This window comes from Ovis canadensis, chromosome 1, assembly GCF_042477335.2.
Source record: "Ovis canadensis isolate MfBH-ARS-UI-01 breed Bighorn chromosome 1, ARS-UI_OviCan_v2, whole genome shotgun sequence".
In the NCBI taxonomy this organism is placed as follows: domain Eukaryota; kingdom Metazoa; phylum Chordata; class Mammalia; order Artiodactyla; family Bovidae; genus Ovis; species Ovis canadensis.
Genome location: NC_091245.1, coordinates 255,443,383 through 255,459,733, shown reverse-complemented (window position 1 = coordinate 255,459,733; position 16,351 = coordinate 255,443,383). Strand labels below are relative to the sequence as shown.

Below are 16,351 nucleotides of genomic sequence, written 5' to 3'. Positions count from 1 at the left end.
GCCAGAATACTGGAGTGGGTAGCTTTTCTCTTCGCCAGGGGATCTTCTCAACCCAGGGATCAAATCCAGATTTCCTGCATTGCAGGCGGATTCTTTACCAGCAAAGCCACAAGGGAAGCCCAGTGGTAAAGAACTCACCTATGAATGCAGGCGACAGGAGATGCAGGAGGCCAGGGTTTGATCCCTGGGTCGGGAAGATCTCCTGGAGTAGGAAATGGCAGCTTGCTCCAGTATTTTTGCCTGGGAAATCCTATGGACACAGGAGCCTGGAGGGCTACAGTCCATTGGACCACAAAGAGTTGGATATGTATGAGTGAGTATTTATATTGCATTACATTGGGGAAAAAATGTTCATAAATAGAAAAAAGTCTGGGAGGGTCAGTAGTTATCTCTGGGTGGTAGGATTATGAGTTGTTTTCATTTTCTTTGCTTTCTCACATTTCTCATTTTCTACAATAAATATGTTGCTTTTGAAATAGGAATAAACAAAATGTGGTGTTTTTTTTCTTAAAGATCTGATGGTGGTGAACAGCTTCTAAGTGAAGCTTGTCCTGAGCAAGTCCAGGGAACTCTGTTAAGGAACTCCTGTGGTCTCGTTGGTGGGATTTACTTGACTGGGCCAAACTGTGAGACATATTCTGGAAAGCAGGGAGATAGCAACTGAAGTTCAATCTGGTGGTGCTAAAAGATATGTATCTCTACATCCTTCCTAACTGGCTAATAATGGTTTAATTAAGAAAAGTAGATACACATTATTTAAGGGACAGCTCTAGTTATGCCTGGAGAATTTAATATTAAAGAAAATATGGGAGACCTAGCAGCAGAAATAGAGGCAGAGAAGCTAAATACACACATTCTCTTAATAGGCAAACTTCTCACCTTGATGTTTTATCATTCTCGAAATGTTATTAAGGACTTTAAAGTACTTTAATGATAAGGCCCCTTATTTGAGTTACTTGCCATTTAAATCCATTTGTTTATGTTACTTATGGGCTTCCCTGGTGGCCCAGTGGTAAATAATCTACCTGCAAGTCAGGAACCATAGGATATATGGGTTTGACCCTGGGTTGAGAAGATCCTCTGGAGGAGGGCACTGCAACCCACTCCAGTATTCTTGCCTGGAGAATCCCATGGACAGAGGAGCCTGGCGGGCTACAGTCCATAGGGTCACAAAGAGATGGACACAACTGAAGCAACTTAGCATGCATGCACGCGTGTTACTTATATTTTCTACTTAACAAAATTTGCTTCATTAAAAATAGTCCATTCATTCACTCATTCATTCATTCAACAAACAGTTACTAAACACCTGTCTCATGCCAAGCACTGAGCTAGGTGCTGCAAACATAAAAATCAGTATTATCTAATTTTAATACCTGTGGGGTTAAAAACCCTCACAGGTCTAGCAGAAGAGAAAGACAAAAATACAGTTATAATTCAATGTATTCAATACATTCTATGATTGAAGCAGTTTGGTGGGCATCTAACTCAGACTGGGGGTGGGAAGTGGGCCTAGGGAAGATCTCCAGAGATGAGCCTTAAAAAATAAGCAGGAATTTACCAGGTGAAAAAGTAGGGGCGGTCTCTACGTCGGATCCCCGAGAGTAAGTGTTTCCGGCCATTCATACGCCCAACCTCGGCTCTCGGTGGTCGGATTTCGTGTACTATCGGGCGGAAAGGGTGACGGCGCCTTTAGGATGAAGCTCGTGAGATTTTTGATGAAATTGAGTCACGAAACTGTAACCATTGAATTAAAGAATGGAACACAGGTCCATGGAACAATCACAGGTGTAGACGTCAGTATGAATACACATCTTAAAGCAGTGAAAATGATCCTGAAGAACAGAGAACCTGTACAGCTGGAAACACTGAGTATTCGAGGAAATAACATTCGGTATTTTATTCTGCCAGACAGCTTACCTCTGGATACACTGCTCGTGGATGTGGAACCAAAGGTGAAATCTAAGAAAAGGGAAGCTGTTGCAGGAAGAGGCCGAGGCCGAGGAAGAGGACGAGGCCGAGGCAGAGGCAGAGGAAGAGGGGGTCCTAGGCGATAATGTCTCCCAAGAAAGTAGTAAGGATTACGGTGGGGCAGGAAGACGGATACGTGACAGAGGAAGACTATGAGGCCAAGGCAGGGGAATGTGAAGTCCTAAGCGATAATGTTGCTGGAGCTTACAAGTTCCACAGGGGTAGATGTTGCAAGTTTTTTGTACAGGCTTTGTTTGTTTGTAGCAGTTTTTAATAAACGTAAATGTAACACACACACAAAAAAAAAAAAAAAAGAAAAAAGAAAAAGTAGGAAAAGAGTAATCCATAAAGAAGGAACAGCATATATAAAAATTGAGAATCATGAGAGAGCATGACATATTCAGAGAATTTCCTGCAGTTTGCAAAAGCCAGAACTTTTGTACATATAAAGGACAAACAATGGTTGAGACTGTGATAGTTAATTTTATGTGTCAACTTGGCTGGTCAAAGATGATGGTGATACTGTTTACAATAGCTAGGACATGGAAGCAACCTAGATGTCCATTGGCAGATGAATGGATAAGAAAGCTGTGGTACATACACACATGAAATATTACTCAGCTATTAAAAAGAATGCATTTGAATCAGTTCTAATGAGGTCGATGAAACTGGAGTGTATTATACAGAGTGAAGTAAGTCAGAAAGAAAAACACCCATAAAGTATATTAATGCATATATATGGAATTTAGAAAGATGGTAATAATGACCCTATATGCGAGACAGCAAAAGAGACATAGAGATAAAGAAAAGACTTTTGGACTCTGTGAGAGAAGACGAGGGTGGGATGATTTGAAAGAAAGCATTGAAACATACATATTACCATATGTGAAATAGATTGCCAGTCCAGGTTCGATGCATGAGACAGGGCACTCAGGGCTGGTGCACTGCAATGACCCTGAGGGATGGGATGGGGAGGGAGGTGAGAGGGGGCTTCAGGATGGGGAACACATGTACACCCATGGTTGATTCATGTCAATGTATGGCAAAAACCACTATAATATTATAAAGTAATTAGCTTCCAATTAAAACAAATTAATTTAAAAAAAAGATGATGCTGATGTTTCTACAAGGGTGTTTTTTGATAAGCAGCTGCTGCTGCTGCTGCTAAGTCACTTCAGTCACGTCAGACTCTTTGCGACTCCAGGGACTGTAGCCTACCAGGCACCTCCGTCCATGGGATATTCCAGGCAAGAGTACTGGAGTGGGTTGCCATTGCCTTCTCCTTTTTGATAAGAGTTACATTTAAATTGGTGGATTTGAGTAAAGCAGATTGCTCTCCATAATAAGGGTGGGCCTCAGCCAATCAGCTGAAGGCCTTAATAGAAAAAACCTGACAGCTCCTGAGGAGAAGGGAATTCTGCCAGCAGACTCTTTTGGACTTAAACTGCAACTGTTTCCTGGATCTGCAGCCTGCTGGGGTATTCTGAAGATTTTAGATTTGCCTGGCTGCATAATTGGATAAGCCAATTCCTTAAAATTATTCTTTTCTTATAACTTTATATATACACATCATATTAATTTTGTTTCTCTGGAGAACTCTGACTAGTAAAGAGGGTAAAGGCGGAAGACAGGGAGAATTCTTCTGAACAGTCTTTAGTTTGAATGATCATGGGAAACTGTAGGTTTTCAGTTACCTGCCATTGATTGAACAGTGATGTAAGAGAGCAGAAGTGGGTCTATAAGATCCTATAGAGATGTCAGTAGTCAACATCATTCCTCATTCTTTTCCATGTCTTCCACTTCTCGGTTTTGAAATCCATCCAACAGACATTTGCTTCATGCCAGTATGTGCCAGAGATAATGGTGCACAAAGATTGGAGAGACCAGTTAAGACTTTGCAAAGAAGGAAGTAACACTTGAGCAAACCACTGAAGCACAAATGTGAGCTCTGCAGGTAGACAAGAGCAGAAAAGGGGAGGACCATGTCATTCCAGGCAGATGGACTCATGTGGAAAAAGAACTAAATTTATTGAGCAATTGCTAGGTGCCATATTCTAGGTGTTTTGTATTATTAAGTGATTTAATATTTTTATTCTACCCTATGAGCAGAATCTTCTTGAAATTTCAGAAGAGGTTAAGTAAGTACCCAAGGTCACATATTTAATAAGTTCTATAACTTAGACTCAAGTCAGAAAATCTGGCTTCAATGACCACTTTAAAAAAAAAAATCTCCATCTCTATCTTCCTCAATCATGCAGTAGCCATCAATTCATTAAATCTTAAAGCCAGAAGGGTCCCTAGATAATTTGGTTGAGTGGTTCTTGCACAAGAAAATTATACATTAGGATCACTGAGGAGGTTTTTAAAAATATCAATGCCTATCATTGCCTTCCTTTATCCCCCAACTGGAGGAATCACAACACCCCCCAACACACACACACCTCTCTTTTCTTTTTTCTCCTATTAAAAAAAATTGGGTTAAAACAGAAATAAAGCAAAATCTACCATTTTAACACTTTTAAAATGTTCAACTCAATGACATTAATTATATTCGCAATATTGTACAACCACCACCACTATCTATTTCCAAAATTTTTTGATTACCCAAAACAGAAACCTTGTAGCCATAACTGCCATTCCCTCTTCCCCCACCCCCCAGGAATCTCAAATTGATTTTCTTCTTTTTATGAATGTGCCTATTCTAAATACCACATATAAGTGGAATTATGCAGTAGTTGTCCTTTTGGGTATGGCTTATTTCAGTTAGCCGACTGTCTTCAAGGTTCATCCATGATGTAGCATGTATTGAAACTTCATTCCTTTTTTGGACAAGTAATATTCAATTGTATGGATATACTGTATTTTCTTTGTCCATTCATCTGTTGGGGCACTTAGGTTGTCCCTCTTTCCGCAAAGACATACTGAGGATCCACTGCTTTTTAAAACTGAACAATGTCATACACAAAGAATAAAATGGCAAAAGGAGGCAGGGTCTAAGTACCAGATAGAACAGGAAAAAGACCCAGAGTAGTGATACGTATACATTTTGGTCTGGATGGTAAGAGGCTAGTTTTTAGGGTGGGGCTCTAATGTCAGGGGTGCTCACGTGACTGAGGTTTTTATCCAACTTTCTGCATAGATATTTTGTCATCCTCACTCCTGTACCCTGTCAGAGAACTTATGATTTCAGGAAAATGAAAATAGTTTATTCTGTTATGGAAGCGGAATGTGACTCTGACAGTGATAATGGCTTGTCCTTTTAGGCAATAAAATAATTTTTTTCCTGAAACCATTTGCATGAACAAGTGGTAGTTACTTCTGGGCTAGAACGTCAGACCAGGTTGTATCTGTGGGTGGCAGGAGTAAAGCTGAGAAGGTAAGATGGGGAAAGAGTGAGTAGATTGGGAAGAGGAAAGGGTGACAGGAGAGCAGAGAGGAGAGACTAATTTGGGGTGACATGCGACAAAGTTCCAGACAAAACTCTGGGACAAATTCTCAACAATAGAAGCTACTGACCTGCTCCACATGGACTACCTGGTGCCCTTCACATAGAGGGTGTTCAACAATATGTGCCAACTTAGTTTTTCTAAAGTGAGCACCTTTAAGTTCTTTCTGTTCACAGTGAGGTGGGCCATTAGTTTTCTCCATTTTGCCAGGGTGGGGGGGGGGGTTGTTTTCCACCCTTCCCCAATGCTGTCCCACTCCACAATCTCCTAAGATTTCATTTTCTCTCAAAGCTGAGTTGACCCATGTTTCGTGTTTAGCACACTGTCTGTACGAATGTAAATATCAACATGGCTGTCTACTGACAGTATTATTATTGACTTGTCCCATATTTCCTTGTTTTCACTGGATTTTAGAGTCATCAGTTGTGCCTTTCTTTTTTCTATGTTTTCCCATTCTTGCTTTTATGCTAATTCTGATTGTTTCCATTAGAGCTGAAAAAGTTGTCATGTTCTCTGGCTAAATCAAGATCTTGTCTTCTTAGTCTCTTTCTGATAGCTATTGCAAGTATGCTTTAATCTAAGTGCTACAAAGGAGAAATTGATAACATGCCTTATTTTATGCTTTTCTCAGATTGATGTAGATGCACTGTTGTTTGTCAGGCAATAATCTGATGCAATATGAGTGCTATTAATATTTTAATTGCAGTTTCAGCCATTATATATAGTCAGTACTCAATGCTCAGTTGCTTAGTCGTGTCTGATTCTTTGTGACCCTAGGGACTGTAGCATGCTAGGCTCCTCTGTCTATGGGATGTTTCAGGCAAGAATATTGGGGTGACATAAAAATAAGCTCAATATGGATTAAATAGCTAAATGTGAGACCAGCACTATAAAACTTCTAGAGGAAAACATAGACAGAACTCTGACAAATCACAGCAACATCTTTTTTGATCCATCTCCCAGAATAATGGAGATAGGAACAAAAATAAACAAATGAGACCTACTTAAGCTCAGCAACTTTTGCACAGCAAAGGAAAACAATAAACAAGATGAGAATACAACCCACAGATTGGGAGAAAATATTTGCAAATAATATGACCGATAAGGGGTTAGTCTCCAAAATTTACAAACACTTAAATGATGCTTAACATCATCAAAACAAGCAATCCACTCAAAAAATGGGCAGAAGATCCAAACAGACATTTCTCCAAAGAGAATATACAGATGACCAACAGTCATATGAAAAGATGTTCAACACTGCTAGTTATTAGAGAAATGTAAATCAAAACTACAGTGAGACACCTCACATCAGTCAGAATGTCTGTCATTTAAAAATTCACAAACAAATGCTGGAGAGGGTGTGGAGAGAAAGGAACCCTCTTACACTGTTGTTGGGAATGTAAATTAATACAGCCATTACGGAGAACAGGATGGAGGTTCCTTAAAAAAACTAGAAATAGAGCTACCATATGACCTTGCGATCCTACTCCTGAGCATATATCCAGAGAAAAGCATGATCTGAAAGGATACAAGGACCCCAATATTCATGACAGCACTGTTTACAATAGCCAAGTCATAGAAGCAAACTAAATGTCCATCGACAGAGGAATGGATACAGAAAATGTGGTACATATGTACAATGGAATATTCCTCAGCCATTAAAAAGAATGAAATAATGCCATTTGCAGCAACATGGATGGACCTAGAGAGTGTCATACTGAGTGAAATAAGTCAGATAAAGAAGGAGAAATATTGTATGACATTTCTTGTATGTGGAATCTAAAAATAAATGATACAAATGAACTTGCTTACAAAACAGAAAGACTCACAGACTTAGAAAACAAACTTATGGTTGCCAGTGGGGAAGGGATAGTTAGGGAGTTTGGGAAGGTCACATATACACTGCTATATTCAAAATAGATAACCAACAAGGAACATGGAGCTCTACGCAATGTTATGTGTCAGCTTGGATGGGATGGGGGTTTGGGAGAGAATGGATACATATATATGTATGGCTGAGTCCCTTCACTGTTCACCTGAAACTGCCACAACTGTTAATCAGTTATACCCCAATACAAAATAAAAAGTTTAAAGTTTGAAAGAAAAAACAAAGCACATTGGAATGGGATGCCATTTCCTCCCCCAGGAGATCTTCCTGGCCCAGGGATCTGTCCTAAGTAATATATTTGAGTTAGAATGATTCTGTCCAGGTTCTTTGAAATTTCTTTCTATATTTTTATAGAGATTCAGTGTGCCCATTTTGCATGCTAGCAAATAATGTTCAAAATCCTTCAAGATAGGCTGCAACAGTACACGAACTGAGAACTTCTAGGTATACAAGCTGGACTTAAAGAAGGTAGAGGAACTAGACATCAAATTGCCAACATCTGTTGGATCATAGGAAAAGCAAGGGACTTCCAGAAAAACATCTACTTCTGCTTCATTGACAACACTAAAGCCTTCGACTGTGTGGATCACAATAAACTGTGGAAAATTCTTAAAGAGAAGGAAATACCAGGCTACCTTACCTACCTCCTGAGAGGAGAAACCTGTATGCAGGTAGCAACAATTAGAACCGGACATGGAATAATGGACTGGTTCAAAATTGGGAAAGGAGTACATCAAGGCCATATATTGTCACTCTGCTTATTTAACTTAAATGTAGAGTACATCATGCTAAATGCCAGGCTGGATGAATCACAAGGTGGAATCAAGATTGCTGGGAGAAATATCAATAACCTCAGATATGCAGATGATACCGCCCTAACGGCAGAAAGCGGAAAGGAACTAAAGATCCTCTTGATGAAACTGAAAGAGGAGAGTGAAAAAGCTGGCTTAAAATTCAACATTCAAAAAACAAAATCATGGCTTCCAGACCTATCACTTCATGGCAAATAGATAGGGAAGAAGTGTAAACAGTGGCAGATTTTTTTTTCTTGGGCTCCAAGAAAATTTCTACATGACTATAAGCCATAAAATTAAAAGATCTTGATTCCTGGAAGAAAAATTATGCAAACCTAGAGAGTGTCTTAAAAAGCAGACATTACTTTTCTAACAAAGATCTGTATAGTCAAAGTTATGGTTTTTCCAGTAGTCATGTATGGATGTGAGAACTGGACCATAAAGAAGGCTGAGTGCCAGTGAATTGATGCCTTCAAATTGTGGTGCTGCAGAAGGCTCTTGAGAGTCCCTTGGACAGCAAGGAGAACTAACCAGTCAATCCTAAAGGAATCAGTCCTGAATATTCATTGGAAATACTGATGCTGAAACTGAAACTCCAATACTTTGGCCACTTGATGTGAAGAGTCAACTCAATGGAAAAGACCCTGATGCTGGGAAAGATTTAGGGAAGGAGAAGGGGGCAACAGAGGATGAGATGGTTGTATGGCATCACAGACTCAAGGGACTTGAGTTTGAGCAAACTCTAGGAGGTAGTGAAGGACAGGAAAGCCTGGTGTGCTGCAGTCTGTGGGGTTTGAAAGAGTTGAATGGGACTTAGTGACTAGACACAACAACAAGAGATTCAGTTGGTTTACCATAGGAGACTCTTAGGTTGTATGTCTTTTCTTTTTCCCTCCTTTAGTTGAATTTGCTTATGTTGGTTCTTTTATAATCTGAGTATTTGAAATCTTATACAATTAACTTTTCTTGCAGCCTGCCATTTACATCTTCATAAAAGTGTTCAGTTTCATGATTTGTTTATAGACATTTCATTTTGATAATTTACTACTTAACACGCAATGTGAATATTATCACATCTTCTAAGAAGGGCAGACATTTACTTCTTCATGGTAAATCCCTCACTTCCTAAGTGTGACTGGTTTAAGAAAGGGCATGTTCTTTACTTTCTACTGTTATTTCTCACTTATCATTCTTGTCTTTCAAATTCTACTTTGTTAGTTTATTTAAGAACTAATTTTCTAGTTCCAGAGGTTGGAGCTTAAAAGGAGATTCTTTTCCCACTAAAACAGTAGGCCTTTACAAAAAGATATAGACTCACAGAGTCTTAATAAAATACAAGCAGACTTAAATGATGCCTCTAATTCTTCTGATCCTCATGGGTTGCAGTGGAGAAGAGAGAGAATTCAAAGAGGGGTGTTAAAGGTTATGTTAGGCAGGGTTCAGCACAAGGATGGGTAGACTCATGCTCACAGCCTTTGGAGCATCAGAATATGGTCCCCTTTTTCATCAGTTTGGAGGGAGAATGGCTTCTCTCAGTAGGTCTCAGAAGGTATGTTTAATAGCACAGATCCTATGCATATCATGATGTCTCACAATATCCTGGAAAGATGGTTGTTGGGTCTTCCCTTTCAGGTGACCAGTTAGGTATGGTCTTTTTATTTTCATTCATGGGCAAGACTGTCCAAGGGTACCAGGGTAATAAGGTTTCTCAGGACTTGGCTTCTCAGGTATAAGGTAGTAACCAATCAGTTTCTGATAAATATTTAGTTCAAAGCCAGCCTGACTCATGAGTGTCAAATATCACATCAATGCCTACATTTAAATCACTATCTTATAATCAAGTTGCACTAGCTAGCTTTATATCTAAGACTTTTTACTATTTTAGGGGTTAGTCTGGTAACTAAAGAAAGAAGTTCTTATTACCAAGTGCCATTTGCCTTAGGCACCATAAGGGTTATGTCTAAGGATTCCCACTAAAATGATAGGGATGAGTGTTAATATTTTCAGCTTTAGGACAGAAGTGATCTTGGGCCTCATGTTGTGGGATGTAGCATAGGAAAGGACCTCTTTTGGATACAAATACTGTTTTCAGGCTTGAATTGTGCCCATTATTCAAGCAGACACCAACTATGTATCCTTTTAATCCATTTATGCCCAGCATTTCAAGTTGATACATTTGTAGCTGGGGAGGCTAGTCTTCTGGTCCTGTTGTTTCACATTCCTTCTGCTCAGGCCAGTTGCTTTACACAGCTGAAATGGACATTTCTGCCTGGGAGGGGGACATCCCCATATAAAGTCAGGGGCCCTGGAGCCATGAAATTAGTTCAGATTCCTCATCTCTGTAAAGAAGGAGGAGAAGCTGAGTTGGCACATTGGTCACAATAACTGAGAGCAGGTAGTAGAAAGCTGTGATTATTGAATTGCATGTGATCCCTCATGGGAGCGATACCAAAACACTAGATATGTGAAATCATTAAACTGACAAACTGATTTTGAAGAGAGTTGAGTTGAAAGATCCCAACAATTATCATCTAAAACTCTTTATCTTAAAATAGACATAATTATTGCTCTATTTGGTGGCAGAGCTAGAACTCAAAATCAGCATTTCTGACTCCTAAATTGTTTATCTCTAGAAAAAAATTTTAGGTTTTTCCCTTTCTCCTCTTTTTTCTTTATAGGTTACATATGCTTAAAGCCCTAGTTCAGGCATCCTTTCCACCTGGAAATCTGCAAAGATCCTCTGTGTTTGGGTTTAGATGCCTTTTGTATGTGCCCTTTCCTGTATTCAAGTAGTTACTTGCATTACTGACTTTTAAAAATATTAAATTTGAATTGCTTGCTGTCTCTTCCACTAGTTTTATTTATCTTTCTACTTATAGAGCCTGGAGTGGTGCTGGGGACATGGTACCTCATTATTTACTGAAATGTTAACAGGTTGAATGACTTAAATGTGCACAAATGTAAGTACTAGTCAGGATTCCAGATTCTCTTCAAGAATTATACTCACAGAGCCTGAAATTAAAGGAAAACTAGAGAGAATGAATAAGATCTTGAGACTTCCCTGGTGGTCCAGTTGCTAAGGCTCCATGCTCCCAATGCAGGAGGCATAGGTTCGATCCCTGGTAAGGGAAGATCTCACATGTTGAATTGTGCAGCAAAAAAAAAAAAAAAAAAAACAAAACTCAAAATCTTTAGTATAAGACTGACTTCTGCATCAGTGGGATACAATATAATATTAAAGGTGTTGAGATATACCTGGAAGATATTAGGTATAAACTAATCCAGTGACAGAAATGAAAAAGATGACAGAGTTCAAATAATACTTTAAAATATGCAGTTGGACTAGGACTAAATACACTAATCTGTGCCTAACAGGATGTTGAATAAAATTTTCTTCTTTATTCATATATATATATGTATGAAAGTGAAAGTGAAAGTGAAGTCGCTCAGTCGTGTCCAACTCTTTGCGACCCGTGGACTGTAGCCCACCAAGCTCCTCCGTCTATGGGATTCTCCAGGCAAGAATACTGGAGTGGGTTGCCATTTCCTTCTCCAGGGGATCTTCCCAACCCAGGGATCGAACCCAGGTCTCCCACATTGCAGGCAGATGCTTTAACCTCTGAGATATATATATATATATCAAAGTGATTCAGTTTTATACATGTGCATAGATATGTATATACATATATATAATAAAATTATTTTGCTGTACACCAGAAACTAACAGATTGTGAATCAACTATACTTATTTGAAAACAAAACAAAAAACTTTCCTCTTACCTCAGAATTAGAATCCAGGATCTCACAACAAGGGACAAAATGTCTGACTTTCAAAAGCCAATCAATTTGGTCCAAATATAAGGGGCCTTTAAGCTATCATTAAGACCATTCCTCCTTCCCATTCCTTAAAATCCTGGGAAAGGAAATAGGGTGTTCCAGCTATCTATTGCAGGTAACAAGTCACTCCAAAGCTTTAGTGGCTTAAAATGACAATACTCATTTTACTATCTGTCATGGTTTCTAAGATCAGGAATTTGGAAATACCTTGGAAGGGCAATTCTGACTCAGGGTCTTATATACACTTAAAGTCAGATGAGTGGCTGGACTTGGAACAGCAGGGGGCTGAAGCACCTGGGGGCTGACCAGGAATTTCTCTTTGTTCAGTCTTAGGACCTCTCCATGTGGTTTCTTTACATGGCTCGTTTGAGCTTATTCACAGCATGGTGGCTTCTGAGCAGTAAGACTACTGACCTGGTAGCTCAGAGCTCCAAGCACAAGTGTTGCAGCTAGGAAGGCATAGTTATATTTATGACTTAATCTCAGAATTTACAACAGGTCACTTCTGCCATACGCTACTGGTGAAATAGTCACAAAAGTGGGGCTACTTTTAAAGGGAAGGAGCATAGACCCTACTTCTCTATTTAATAATGTCAAACTCACATTTAAAAAAAACTAGACATGTAGTATGGGAGATACTAGATTGGTGGCTCTCTTTGGAAAACACAGTCTGTCAAAGGGATCGTATCTGTTATGGGTCCTTGGTCCAAGAACAGTGTGTGCTTTTTCCTATTTGGGACGGGAGAGGGATATTCCCCTTTAAAATCTACTGAGGGTGAAGGTTACCAAATTATTATTTACAACAATTGGGTGTGCTTTCTTCCTCCAACTGAAAGTCTGCTTAGACAGCACATTTAATTTGCTCTTTACTTGCTTGAGCAAAGAGAAGTAAGATTGGAGAGAAGTGGGGAGTGATGAGTAGCTGATACAATACTCACTGAAGTGGTAAGGATATATGACTTTCCTGGGGTCAAGTGAATGCTGTTGGTGCCTCACTAAGAGAACTTCCCAACAGGCAAGAGAACCCAAACAGCGAAAACCTGTGGCCCATAGCAGCCTACATCAAGGATTTGTGCACTGGGAGACTAAATAATTGATGCAAGATAGCATGCATTTGGATGTCTACAACCTAGAGACTATCAGTGGCCTTTTAGAGTTAGTACAGAAACAAAGACAACAATCAAAGACAGAATTTCACCTTGTATTAGAGTCAGGGTGCAACCTGAGACACAGAACCAGTAGGATATTTATTATAAGGAATTGGCTAATGTAATTGTCAGGGCTGGATAATGAAGTCTGTGGTCTGTAGGGCAGGCAATCAGAAAGAAAAGATCAGGAGCATGTTGGAAACCATGCTGCTGCTGCTAAGTCACTTCAGTCATGTCCAACTCTGTGTGACCCCATAGAAGGCAGCCTGCCAGGCTCACCCATCCCTGGGATTCTCCAGACAAGAACACTGGAGTGGGTTGCCATTTCCTTCTCCAATGGATGAAAGTGAAAAGTGAAAGTGAAGTCGCTCAGTCGTGTCCGACCCTTGCTCAGTCGTGTCTGACTCTTCGCGACCCCATGGACTGCAGCCTACCAGGCTCCTCTGCCCATGGGATTTTCCAGGCAAGAGTACTGGAGTGGGGTGCCATTGCCTTCTCTGGTTGGAAACCATGAGAACAGGCCAAAGCTTCTTGTCCACAGGTAGTAAGGAAGGTCATGAGAAGCCTGGAACCCTAATGGCATGAACTATTTGGAATTTCTGAGCTCATGGAAAGCCTAATCTCTTTTTGAATGAGCTTACTTGTTTAGGTCAGAGGTTAACCCACTCCAGTATTCTTGCCTGGGAAATCCTGTGGACAGAGGAGCCTGATGGGCTACAGTCCATGGGGTTGCAAAGAGTCAGACACAGCTGAGTGACTTTCACTTCACTTCACCCAGGATAGTCTTTCTTTTATTAACTTAAAGTCAGCTGATTAGGAACTTCTGCCACATCTGTAAAAACCTTCATAGCAGCACATAGATTAGTGTTAGATTAAATAACTCGGGAATGTAGTTCAGCCTAGCCAAGTTTATACATCCAAAAGCCATCACACAGCAGCAACCAATGTCTGAGATATGTGTCCTTTCCCTTCCTCCCTGTGCCAATACACCGGAGAAGCTGGAGCCTAGCTCCTTTCTCTCAGGAGTAAAACAGCAGAATGTGTCCTTCCCCTATTCATGCTCCTGGGACTAGAAATCTGGCTGCAGTGGGAAGGGAAAAGCTTTGATGGATATAAACCACAATTTTAACAATTTTAAGCAAATATGAAGTTATGAAATGTCATTAAGATACTTGCTAACAAGGAAAGGCTATTTAACAGCAAATTTGGGTACAATGACTGCAGATAAAATTCCACTGAGTTGAGACAAGTAAGTAACAAAGTGATGAGATTACAAAAATTAGAACTATTGCAGATGTTAAATAAGGAAGGAAAAAAAAGTGACTAGAGTGGTCAGGGAAGGCTTGTTTCTAAAAGGCAGGATTTGGACTGGGCCTTCTTAAAAGATGAACAGTTTATAAAGTGGGAGCAGAGGGGAAACTAGTAGGAATAAAGACTTAAGAGAAATATGCAATGTGGGGTGTCAGGACAGGGAGAACACTGGAGTGAAGTCTCTGTGTTAAGGAGCTAAGTATTGACAGGGGCAAGGCTAGGCAGGATCTTGAGAGCTAGGCAGAGGAGTTGAGACTCAGTGAGGTAGTTGGTAGGAAATAGTGTATGTTCTTGAAAGGGGAAAGCTTGAGGGAAGTTTTTTGTTTTGTTTGAATCTTTTAAAGACATTAATGTGACAGTAGCATAATATAGTTGGATTTTAGAAAAGAAGGACTAGGATTCAAGGGGACTAGTTAGGATGCTGTTGCAATATGCTAGATGGGAATTCACAAAAATCTGATCCAGATTCAAAAGGTAAAATAAATTGGAGGAGAAAGGAAAAGTCAGAAAAATATTTCAGAGACAAAAACAATAAAATTGATGACCAAATGGAGTGTGATGGCAGAAAGAATAATTGAGTGTTCCTTGGTTTCTAGCTTGGGGAACTACAAAGATGGTGGTATTTCAAACATAAATGAGGAATTTAGGGACAGAAAATCTATTTGGGAGACCAAGATTGTTAATTCAGTTTGTGACTAAAGCTAAAGTAATGATTCAAAGTGGAAATATCCTGATAAAAGTTAAAAAAAAAGAGAACATCCAGATTAGTTTAATAGCATTATGCATGAAGGACTGCAAGTTGGAGATCCAGGCCAGGAACTGAAGGGCTTGGAGGCACAGGTGGTGGTTTTTAAAATAATTCTTCCAGCTGAAGGTAGTGTCATTTAGAAGAGAAACGAATAAATAGGAACAGTTGGTTTATCCAGATGGTGTTAAAGAACAAAATGGGATTTGATTTCTGGACCGTGGTTTAAGATCCTGGAACTGATGAGTTTTTGGCAATGAACAAGGGAAATATGTCATGAAGACAAAAAATAAAAGGTTTCCTTTTTAAATTTTTTTGTTTTGGGGGGAAGAAATCATTGGGAAGGAAATAGCAAATTGTTCTTGGGGAAAGGGGAAAGAACTAAAGAGAACTGAATGAATACTGGTCTCAAAGAAAGAATAACATTGTAGAAGACACCCAGTGTTTCAAAAGAGTTAATTATAGGTGAAAGGAAGCTGGATTTATTAATATTCTTTGAGATTTTACTATATGCCAACACCATGGCAAATCCTTCATACAACATGGACATCTTTCTACATCAGTAAAGATCAGCATTATTTTAAACAGATGCATAGTGTAGTAGGAGGGTCATTCTGGTGCGCTACAATGAAGTCTCCTGTTCATACATTTTCCCAACCTTTTTATGTGCTCTCTTTTCTCAATACCAGATGAACTTAAAAAAAAATTCAACAATTATGATTCAAATAATATATTAAAAAGTATACAAAATGTTTTCTTTCTATTATTTCCTGTCTCACATCAATGATTATTAGTTTGCTTTGTATGTTTCCATAATTCCTTTATGTTGTACTTTTTATATTATATAAACAAATATAAATATGTACTCTTTTTTCCTTTCTTAAAAAACACATAAGGTAAAAAGCATCTTGTGTTCATCTCTTTAGGGTAAAATCTTAGATGTGATATTGCTGAATTGAAGGGTAGTTTCAGTTAGAATCTTAAACCTATTGCCCAGTTGCTCATCAGAAAAGTTGTATATAGCAACAGTGCATGAATGTCATAAAATCAAAATTTTATTTTCTACTTTCAGTATTCCATATATCTGAAGATGTATGGGAATCCAGAATAAATGTTTAAAAAATCATGATAATTCATAATACTAGTTTTGGTATCATACAGAAGTGATTATACAAAAGAATTTGGACTTAATTTATAGACAAATGGACACA

At 39.1% G+C, this 16,351-nt stretch overlaps 1 protein-coding gene and 1 pseudogene across 3 annotated transcripts in view; both read left to right on the top strand.

The window, feature by feature from the left end:
* SLC35G2 (solute carrier family 35 member G2) overlaps window positions 1–16,351 on the top strand; it is a 38,842-nt gene that overhangs the window by 20,628 nt on the left and 1,863 nt on the right. The window contains exon 1 of one of the 3 annotated variants that reach the window (XM_069565092.1): window positions 10,979–11,059. The exons of the other annotated variants lie outside the window; for them this stretch is intronic. The gene's annotated coding sequence lies outside the window, so the exon portion shown is untranslated. Of the gene's footprint in view, window positions 1–10,978; window positions 11,060–16,351 lie in introns of those variants that run through there. 3 annotated transcript variants of the gene reach the window in all.
* Window positions 1,597–2,260, top strand: LOC138444333 (small nuclear ribonucleoprotein Sm D1 pseudogene; annotated as a pseudogene).